Source organism: Asterias rubens, chromosome 5 (assembly GCF_902459465.1).
Source record: "Asterias rubens chromosome 5, eAstRub1.3, whole genome shotgun sequence".
Classification (NCBI taxonomy): Eukaryota; Metazoa; Echinodermata; class Asteroidea; order Forcipulatida; family Asteriidae; genus Asterias; species Asterias rubens.
In genome coordinates this window covers 22,169,031-22,179,638 of record NC_047066.1, presented here as the reverse complement: position 1 = coordinate 22,179,638, position 10,608 = coordinate 22,169,031, and the positions used below count along the sequence as shown (strand labels likewise).

The 10,608-nt window shown below is 41.4% G+C and overlaps 1 long non-coding RNA gene across 1 annotated transcript; it reads left to right on the top strand.

Moving 5' to 3' along the window:
- Positions 1-1,841, top strand: LOC117290819. The gene is made up of 3 exons (XR_004519081.1): positions 1-41; positions 554-682; positions 1,372-1,841. It is a non-coding gene; the product is annotated as an uncharacterized LOC117290819 (long non-coding RNA).
- Positions 1,842-10,608: the final 8,767 nt, after the last annotated feature.

Below are 10,608 nucleotides of genomic sequence, written 5' to 3'. Positions count from 1 at the left end.
ACCTAAGCATGTAGAACAAGGAGCCTCTTTATTGACTGAAGGTACGATGTTTTAGGTACTCCCATTCTCAAGCACCCTCAGTGGAAAACTTGTGAACAATTTGAAAACAATTGAAAAAACGGTTTGTGTTTTGTCAATTAGTGTACATCTTGAATTGATGTTAAATTTGTATCAGGGATGATGAATAATGTTTTCCTGATGCACCGATGTGGGTTTTAACAGTACTCGGTACCTTCCGCAAGTCCTGTTAAAGACCTAGGTTGCGTTTTTGAGATATTGCTGAAAATCCGGAGATAATTATGTCCAAACAAGAAGAACAGCCCCTATATAAGAAAACACAATCTGAAACGTGCTACTGCAGTAACGCTCCTTAGTCTCAAATTTTGAAACATAAAAACTGATTTCTTTATACATAACAACATTATTAAAAGAGTGAAATGTTTCTCAAAATGCTTTATACTATTGAAAGCTGCTGTAGGCTGGTAACCAGAAGTGTTTACCATAAATTTTGAGAGTGATTTTTTTAACAATTCCTTTTAAATGACATTTACAGGTGGCTACAGGGAGGTGCCCATTTTGTTTTCACCCTGTGTCTTGAAGCTTGAATAATCATCTCCTATCCTCCCATGAATGACATGTAGCAGATACCAATGGAGGAAAACCTGTGTCCTTCCACCGACCGGTAAGTTACAAAAATGTTTGAATTATTTTTCCATCTGTCGTGGCCAAGCGGATAAGAGCACCAAACTCAAGCTCTGATGCTTCTGTTCAGCAGAGTGTTGATTCAAATCCCCGTCGTGACACTTGTGTCCCTGAGCAAGACACTTAACTATAATTGCTTCTCTCCACCCAGGGGTAAATGGGTACCTGTGAGGGCAGAGATGGTTCGTGTGGTTGATTTAGCCGAGTAGCGCATAACTAATGTTGCACAGGCTGCATACTCCCCACCAGGGAGCTGAGATGGTTTAAGGAGTGATTTAAGGCCCAGTGACCAGGGGTAATAATGTGAAGCGCTTTGGGACGCCCTTCGGGTATGAAAAGCGCTACATAAAAACGGGTTATTATTATTATTATATTTAACTTTGGCATTTCTTCCTCTGTCCATTTCGAACTGAACCCTTGCATGTGGAGTGGGTTTCCAGTCCCTACCTGATGCTTGCAAGGTTCTCCCCGGAATAATTCAAAACTGTAAGAATTTATTAACACAAATTTTGGAAATGTTGCCAATTTGAAACAAGGTTTTCTAAATATTTGTTACACTTGGTGTGTACAATTCTGTTTTAAAAGCCCTACCATGTAATTGATTGGAATTGGAAATTTTGCTCCAATGTTGATTTTAAATTGTTTTTGTTTTGTTTTCTATTTGCACAGTGTGTATCATACAGGAGTCCGCTACATGTTGGCGATACAATCATTGAAATGACAGAAGTGGAAAGACTGGAACACCATAAAGGAAATGACTCCAATATTCTGGACGTTCATGTACGAGAGATAACATCCAAGTCAAGTACTTTTGGATTCTTTGAAGTCATGGTGATGACATTCAGAAATTTTGGACTGCGTAATAGACCCTTCCCATGAATTATGCTTATTTCATTCAGGCATGCTTACAGACACAGGCAAGCGCCATATGAATGTGCACTAAGCAGGTGCATGCATGCAGTCATGCCACTATCATCTCCATGCAAAAAGGCGTGATGTTCCTTCATTTTGCCAACCAAAGTGTTAGTGTGCAGGCGTGATGTCTAATTTACATATTTCATGGGAAGTGTCTACTAAGTAAATGGACTACAACTGAACACCAATCAAGAACGCTCGCGTCAAGAGCGCTCAAGTCAAGAACGCTCAAGTCAAGAACGCTCGCGTAAAAAATTTTCGCTTGAAAGACACTCACGTCACCAACGGTCAAGTCAAAAACAATCAAGTCAAGAACAGTCAAGTCAAGAATGCTCGAGTCAAGAACGCCGCCCAAGTCAAGAATGCTCAAATCAAGAAGTCACAAGTCAAGGCCTTTTCTTTTGGTTGCAGTGGACTGATGTTGAAGACAGGGCAAAGTGCCCATGGATTAGAAATATGCTTAGGGACACCAACATTGTTATTATTACATTATTGGTAAATTTCATAGTGAATATGAATAAACCGTGATATAATTTCTTAAATATGTTTAGGTCTGGTTGCAAAAATGATAGTTATAAACAGCACTTATAAAGCCAACAGTATCTGACAAAAAATGTCCATTCAAGGGTGCCGGTACGCAAAGTTGAAAGTCTAGAATTTAAAATGCTCGTTAATGAAGAGGTGAGATTGGAGCTGTCGTTGGAAGATTGAAGGATTGTTCTGTGTTGTGAGGTCAAGCAGCAGTGAGTTCCATAGGCGAGGTGCAATGTTAGAGAAAGCTCTGTCTCCGTAGCTAGCGAGGTGGGATATAGGTACGTGGATTGTGAGAGTCGAGGACCATAGACCAGGCCTGACGTTACAACATTCATCAAAATACACTTAATTGATGTATGTAGGAGCTGTATACAGTTGTACCAAATGAAAGAGCATGCCTCATGTGTTAGGATGGGGAACCAAGATGGCAGTTTGCATTCAAGGAGTCTGTGTGATTGATCAGAAAGTTCAGCTGACTATTTCCAAGAAGACTCCCTCTATGAACCATCGTTTACCTGAGGGAATCGACTGATTGGCTAAGGACAGCATTTGTGCATGGTTTCTCAACTCAAGAGTTTAATCATTGGAGGAGATACAACTGTATGGAATTGGTTGAAATATTGCTTCACGGACGGCGGTCATCATGTCATTAGACAGAAAGGCCTACCCAGCGCAGCTATAGATGTTCTGCCTATACAGGTGCAGGTTGAAGCAGAGGCCACCCTAAGCTGTGCTGTAGACAACGTCACAGAGTGGAGTGGAAGAAGCGTCAAAGAACTGAGACGAGCAGCGATTGAAAGACTCCAGGTGATGGCAGCGACTTCAGGAGTGCGCCCCCATTACAATTTGAGGACGAGGTGGCCACGGAGGCAAGTCTATGTCGAATGATGATGACGGCTGTCTTCAAAATGGATCTGGAGTTCTCACTAACATGATCTTATAGTTTGCTGCAAAGTTTGTGTATCATCAAAATTGGTCAACCAATGCAACTGTTTCTACAAAGCCGTATGCTGAGGATACTGGCTGAGGGTGCAAGTGCTGGTAACCTCTCCCCTTAAAAATGTATTTCAAAATACTTCTTTGTCTCCATTCTGTGAAAAATGTTTTTAAAACCTCTTTCGTTTTTAAATCTTAAATGAATGGCTGATTAAAAGCCTTATGCTGAGGATACTGGCTGAGGGTGCAAGTGCTGGTAACCTCTCCCCTCCAAAATGTACAAATTACTTCCATAAATATGTTAAAAATAAACCAGTAAAAATCACATTTATTTTTACTCTACATAAGATATGTTTTTGGTATTATTTAAAAGCCGTATGCTGAGGATACTGGCTGAGGGTGCAAGTGCTGGTAACCTTTCCCCTCAAAAATTTACAAATTATATTCTTCTTTCAACGTAATGTCAAAAAAACATTTTTACTTTACTTGTGATCTATAAATGGTATTATTTGAAAGCCGTATGCTGAGGATACTGGCTGAGGGTGCAAGTGCTGGTAACCTCTCCCCTCCAAAATTTACAAATTATGTTCTTCTTTCAACGTAATGTCAAAAAACCATTTTTTACTTTACTTGTGATCTATAAATGGTATTATTTGAAAGCCGTATGCTGAGGATACTGGCTGAGGGTGCAAGTGCTGGTAACCTCTCCCCTCCAAAATTTACAAACTATATTCTTCTTTCAACGTAATGTTGTAAAACCATTGTTACTTTACTTGTGATCTATAAATGGTATTATTTGAAAGCCGTATGCTGAGGATACTGGCTGAGGGTGCAAGTGCTGGTAGCCTCTCCCCTCCAAATATTCTTCTTTCAACGTTATGTCGTAAAACCATTTTTAATTTACTTGTGATCTATTTTTGGTATTATTTGAAAGCCGAATGCTGAGGATACTGGCTCAGGGTGCAAGTGCTGGTAACCTCTCCCCTCTTAAATATGTTAATCAATTGCAGTAAAAACCACATTTTATTCTATATTATACCCCGTTCACACAGCCCTATGGACCTTATGAATACCATGCCGATCACCGCGATCTCAAAAATGTATCAAGTTGGGACACAATCAATGTCAAAATCAAGCAGTAATGCAAATATCAATGCATTTATTTTGTACAAAAGTACTGCTTCTATGACAACACTGTTGCTGACTCGCTGTCACTATGACTACACCTAGACTGATCTACACATGTAGTAGTTTTCTTCTTTGGCACTGTTGCCGACAGTGCTGGAATCTCACCACGATGCTACCACACTGCTTGTGTGATAATGGCGTTCCCACTACGACTTTTCCCCGCTCATTGTTGGCAATGACCATGACCTGGCTACACTATCAACATGTTCAAAATAAGTGTGGGAGAAAATGCAGCTTCCCGACCTAGGAGATCCCACGCCGACCAAACCACGCCCATGGAGATCCTCCCATGTTTGTCTAATGATTGGTCCGCGATTGGTCACGCCCTCAGCCACTTTGCCATTGTAGTAGAAGCGAAGTCTATGTGTGAACGGGGTATTAGATTTGTTTTGGTATTATTTCAAAGCCGTATGCTGAGGATACTGGCTGAGGGTGCAAGTGCTGGTAACCTCTCCCCTCTAGACTTGTTTTTTTAATAAACAGACAAAACAGAGTAAAACAAATAATTATCACCACAAATCTGTCCTGTCCAAATTTCTGTCTTGTTATATTACTTCAATGTCCCTAGGAACTCATTAATCTGGATATGAATATTGGTAAATACATAATAATGTTTATTATCAGTAATCAAATCAAATTGTATAAAAAACATCGCCTTTTCATGCAAAGCTGTTGTTTTACTTGCATTAGTTAATGAGATATGTATAAAGTAGTTGACATAATTTGTTTGACAAACAAAAGTTATCATGCATTGCTATAATTGAAAGAAGCTATAAAAATTAATAAAAAGTTATCATAAAATAGATGCCAGAACACATTCGCTGCCTGCATGCCTGACGGTCACTGCACACAAAATAAAGTCTAAAAATTAAATTCAAATGTAAGTAAAGTGGGAATTAATTTCTTAGCTGACATAATATTATTGCAGTATTGCAGTACACTATTTTATATATAGATGTCTTTACACTCCCTCATTATTGTGGGAATAAATATTTTAAGTTAGCAAATGTTTTGGGTTGGGTGGGGTTTTGGTTTGGTGTGGAGTTGGGGTTTTTTTTTGGCGGGGGGGGGGGGGGTACTTATAATTTTTATCCTCGATGCAAACAATTTAAATCTAAGAAATTGAAACCATGTTATTATTTTATTTTGATGACAATCATAATATGACAGACACAAATAAATAAAATAAAATAAATATAACAAATGTATTTTATACTAATCAGAATATAACTAACAATTAACACAGTATGAGTATGGGGGGGGGGGCAACCAAATTATTGTTAGGGGCCTATGCTATAACAATACACACAATGTATGTATAACTTTCAGTTTAATTCTTAACCCTGTGTCAATTTAAATGAAACCTTTATTAAGATATTACTTACAAAACTTAAAATAAATAAAATAAACATCATTAGAAATGACATAAAGTTGACAATAACTGAGTAAAAAATATATAACTTAATTAGATTTAGGCCCCTATTTCTGTGTGATTAATTCTACAAATAAAAACATAATAAATGCAATGCATAAATAATAGAATATAAATAAACACGAATAAATTAAACCAGACCCAATAACAGAATTAAATAACTAACCATTAATGAATGAAAAGGGGGATGGGAATGAATATACTTATAGAAAAAATGTAAAGAGTAATGTATGAAATAATAAAAAGAGAGTTTAATCAAATACAAAAGCAAATCACATTGAAAAATAAATTAAATTAATTAAAATAAAATAACTAACCATTAATGAATGAAAAGGGGATGGGAATGAATATACTTATAGAAAAAATGTAAAGAGTAATGTATGAAATAGTAAAAAGAGAGTTTAATCAAATACAAAAGCACATTGCAGTGAAAAAAAATGAAATAAATGAAATAAATGTATTTTATACAAACATCTAACTGTTACTAACATTTAACACAGTATGAGTAAATGGGGGGGGGGGGCAATTAATTAGTTATCATGATATAACAATACTCCCAATGTTTGATTCATTTTTATTTTATTTCTTAACCCTGTGAATAAAACTTACCTGTGTACAAATAAATAAGGCCTGAATGAACTTTAGCCCCATTCCCATAACGTTACTAACCCCCCACTCCAAAACGTTAATAACGCCCCCCTTACCTGTTATTTTAAATTATTCTGTGCGTTTAATCAACATAAATGATTAAATAAGTAGTTAATAAGTAAAATGATCGTTAGAAACAAATTTGAAAAGGCAGTGAACATGGGCATGCTAACAATTAAAGATGTTTTTTTTCCTTGGTGCGTATGGTTTCTTTTGGCAATGCATGATAACACTGATTTCTGCTGCTCAAACTACTTGTAATGCTTATAATAATATAAGTAGTAAGCATGTAATAGTAATTTAAGTTCCACACTTTCATCTTGGTGTAATACGCATAATAAATGTACCTGTAGGGAAAGAGTTAAAATAATATATTTTCTCTGAGGGAATTTTTATATGACATTCTCTTAATTTGTCATGTGTGTACATGTAGTTTCTCACAAAGTTTCTTAATAACTTGCATTTTAAAAACTAATTTGGTTATTTATTTATTTAAATTTAATTTAACACTATAAAATTTCGCCTTAGTTCTATCACTGTCATTAGCACTTGGCTCTTCAGTAATAACACTGTCATGAGCCCTTGGCTTTACAGTTCTTTCACTGTCATGAGCCCTCAGCTCTACAGTTCTTTCATTGTCATGAGCCCTTGGCTCTACAGTTCTATCACTGTCATGAGCCCTTGGCTCTACAGTTCTATCACTGTCATGAGCCCTTGGCTTTACAATTCTTTCACTGTCATGAGCCCTCAGCTCTACAGTTCTTTCATTGTCATGAGCCCTTGGCTCTACAGTTCTATCACTGTCGTGAGCCCTTGGCTCTACAGTTCTATCACTGTCATGAGCCCTTGGCTCTTCAGTTCTTTCACTGTCATGAGCCCTCAGCTCTACAGTTCTTTCATTGTCCTGAGCCCTTGGCTCTACAGTTCTATCACTGTCATGAGCCCTCAGCTCTACAGTTCTTTCACTGTCATGAGCCCTTGGCTCTTCAGTTCTATCACTGTCATGAGCCCTCAGCTCTGCAGTTCTATCACTGTCGTGAGCCCTCGGCTCTTCAGTTCTATCACTGTCATGAGCCCTTGGCTCTACAGTTCTTTCACTGTCATGAGCCCTTGGCTCTACGGTTCTATCACTGTCATGAGCCCTCGGCTCTGCAGTTCTATCACTGTCATGAGCCCTTGGCTCTACAGTTCTATCACTGTCATGAGCCCTTGGCTCTTCAGTTCTATCACTGTCATGAGCCCTCGGCTCTACAGTTCTATCACTGTCATGAGCCCTTGGCTCTTCAGTTCTATCACTGTCATGAGCCCTTGGCTCTACAGTTCTATCACTGTCGTGAGCCCTCGGCTCTGCAGTTCTATCACTGTCATGAGCCCTCGGCTCTACAGTTCTTTCATTGTCATGAGCCCTCAGCTCTGCAGTTCTTTCACTGTCATGAGCCCTTGGCTCTACAATTCTTTCACTGTCGTGAGCCTTTGGCTCTACAGTTCTATCACTGTCATGAGCCCTTGGCTCTACAGTTCTATCACTGTCATGAGCCCTTGGCTGTGCAGTTCTATCACTGTCGTGAGCCCTCGGCTCTGCAGTTCTTTCACTGTCATGAGCCCTTGGCTCTACAGTTCTATCACTGTCATGAGCCCTCGGCTCTGCAGTTCTATCACTGTCATGAGCCCTCGGCTCTGCAGATCTATCACTGTCGTGAGCCCTTGGCTCTACAGTTCTATCACTGTCATGAGCCCTCGGCTCTAAAGTTCTTTCACTGTCATGAGCCCTTGGCTCTGCAGTTCTATCACTGTCGTGAGCCCTCGGCTCTGCAGTTCTATCACTGTCATGAGCCCTTGGCTCTACAGTTCTATCGCTGTCATGAGCCCTTGGCTGTGCAGTTCTATCACTGTCGTGAGCCCTCGGCTCTGCAGTTCTTTCACTGTCATGAGCCCTTGGCTCTACAGTTATATCACTGTCATGAGCCTTTGGCTCTACAGTTCTATCACTGTCATGAGCCCTCGGCTCTAAAGTTCTTTCACTGTCATGAGCCCTTGGCTCTGCAGTTCTATCACTGTCGTGAGCCCTCGGCTATGCAGTTCTATCACTGTCATGAGCCCTTGGCTCTACAGTTCTATCACTGTCATGAGCCCTTGGCTCTACAGTTCTATCACTGTCATGAGCCCTTGGCTCTGCAGTTCTTTCACTGTCATGAGCCCTTGGCTCTACAGTTCTATCACTGTCATGAGCCCTTGGCTGTGCAGTTCTATCACTGTCGTGAGCCCTCGGCTCTGCAGTTCTTTCACTGTCATGAGCCCTTGGCTCTGCAGTTCTTTCACTGTCATGAGCCTTTTGCTCTACAGTTCTATCACTGTCGTGAGCCCTCGGCTCTGCAGTTCTATCACTGTCATGAGCCCTTGGCTCTACAGTTCTTTCACTGTCATGAGCCCTTGGCTCTACAGTTCTTTCACTGTCATGAGCCCTTGGCTCTACAGTTCTATCACTGTCGTGAGCCCTCGGCTCTGCAGTTCTTTCACTGTCATGAGTCCTTGGCTCTGCAGTTCTATCACTGTCATGAGCCCTTGGCTCTACAGTTCTATCACTGTCATGAGCCCTCGGCTCTGCAGTTCTATCACTGTCGTGAGCCCTCGGCTCTACAGTTCTTTCACTGTCATGAGCCCTCGGCTCTACAGTTCTTTCACTGTCATGAGCCCTTGGCTCTACAGTTCTATCACTCTTATAAGCCCTCAGCTCTACAGTTCTTTCATTGTCATGAGCCCTTGGCTCTACAGTTCTATCACTGTCATGAGCCCTCGGCTCTGCAGATCTATCACTGTCGTGAGCCCTTGGCTCTACAGTTCTATCACTGTCGTGAGCCCTCGGCTCTAAAGTTCTTTCACTGTCATGAGCCCTTGGCTCTGCAGTTCTATCACTGTCGTGAGCCCTCGGCTCTGCAGTTCTATCACTGTCATGAGCCCTTGGCTCTACAGTTCTATCACTGTCATGAGCCCTTGGCTCTACAGTTCTATCACTGTCATGAGCCCTTGGCTCTGCAGTTCTTTCACTGTCATGAGCCCTTGGCTCTACAGTTCTATCGCTGTCATGAGCCCTTGGCTGTGCAGTTCTATCACTGTCGTGAGCCCTCGGCTCTGCAGTTCTTTCACTGTCATGAGCCCTTGGCTCTACAGTTATATCACTGTCATGAGCCTTTGGCTCTACAGTTCTATCACTGTCATGAGCCCTCGGCTCTGCAGATCTATCACCCGTCGTGAGCCCTTGGCTCTACAGTTCTATCACTGTCATGAGCCCTCGGCTCTAAAGTTCTTTCACTGTCATGAGCCCTTGGCTCTGCAGTTCTATCACTGTCGTGAGCCCTCGGCTATGCAGTTCTATCACTGTCATGAGCCCTTGGCTCTACAGTTCTATCACTGTCATGAGCCCTTGGCTCTACAGTTCTATCACTGTCATGAGCCCTTGGCTCTGCAGTTCTTTCACTGTCATGAGCCCTTGGCTCTACAGTTCTATCACTGTCATGAGCCCTTGGCTGTGCAGTTCTATCACTGTCGTGAGCCCTCGGCTCTGCAGTTCTTTCACTGTCATGAGCCCTTGGCTCTACAGTTCTATCACTGTCATGAGCCTTTGACTCTACAGTTCTATCACTGTCATGAGCCCTTGGCTCTGCAGTTCTTTCACTGTCATGAGCCTTTTGCTCTACAGTTCTATCACTGTCGTGAGCCCTCGGCTCTGCAGTTCTATCACTGTCATGAGCCCTTGGCTCTACAGTTCTTTCACTGTCATGAGCCCTTGGCTCTACAGTTCTTTCACTGTCATGAGCCCTTGGCTCTACAGTTCTATCACTGTCGTGAGCCCTCGGCTCTGCAGTTCTTTCACTGTCATGAGTCCTTGGCTCTGCAGTTCTATCACTGTCATGAGCCCTTGGCTCTACAGTTCTATCACTGTCATGAGCCCTCGGCTCTGCAGTTCTATCACTGTCGTGAGCCCTCGGCTCTACAGTTCTTTCACTGTCATGAGCCCTCGGCTCTACAGTTCTTTCACTGTCATGAGCCCTTGGCTCTACAGTTCTATCACTCTTATGAGCCCTCAGCTCTACAGTTCTTTCATTGTCATGAGCCCTTGGCTCTACAGTTCTATCACTGTCATGAGCCCTTGGCTCTACAGTTCTATCACTGTCATGAGCCCTCAGCTCTTCAGTTCTTTCATTGTCATGAGCCCTTGGCTCTACAGTTCTATCACTGTCATGAGCCCTTGGCTC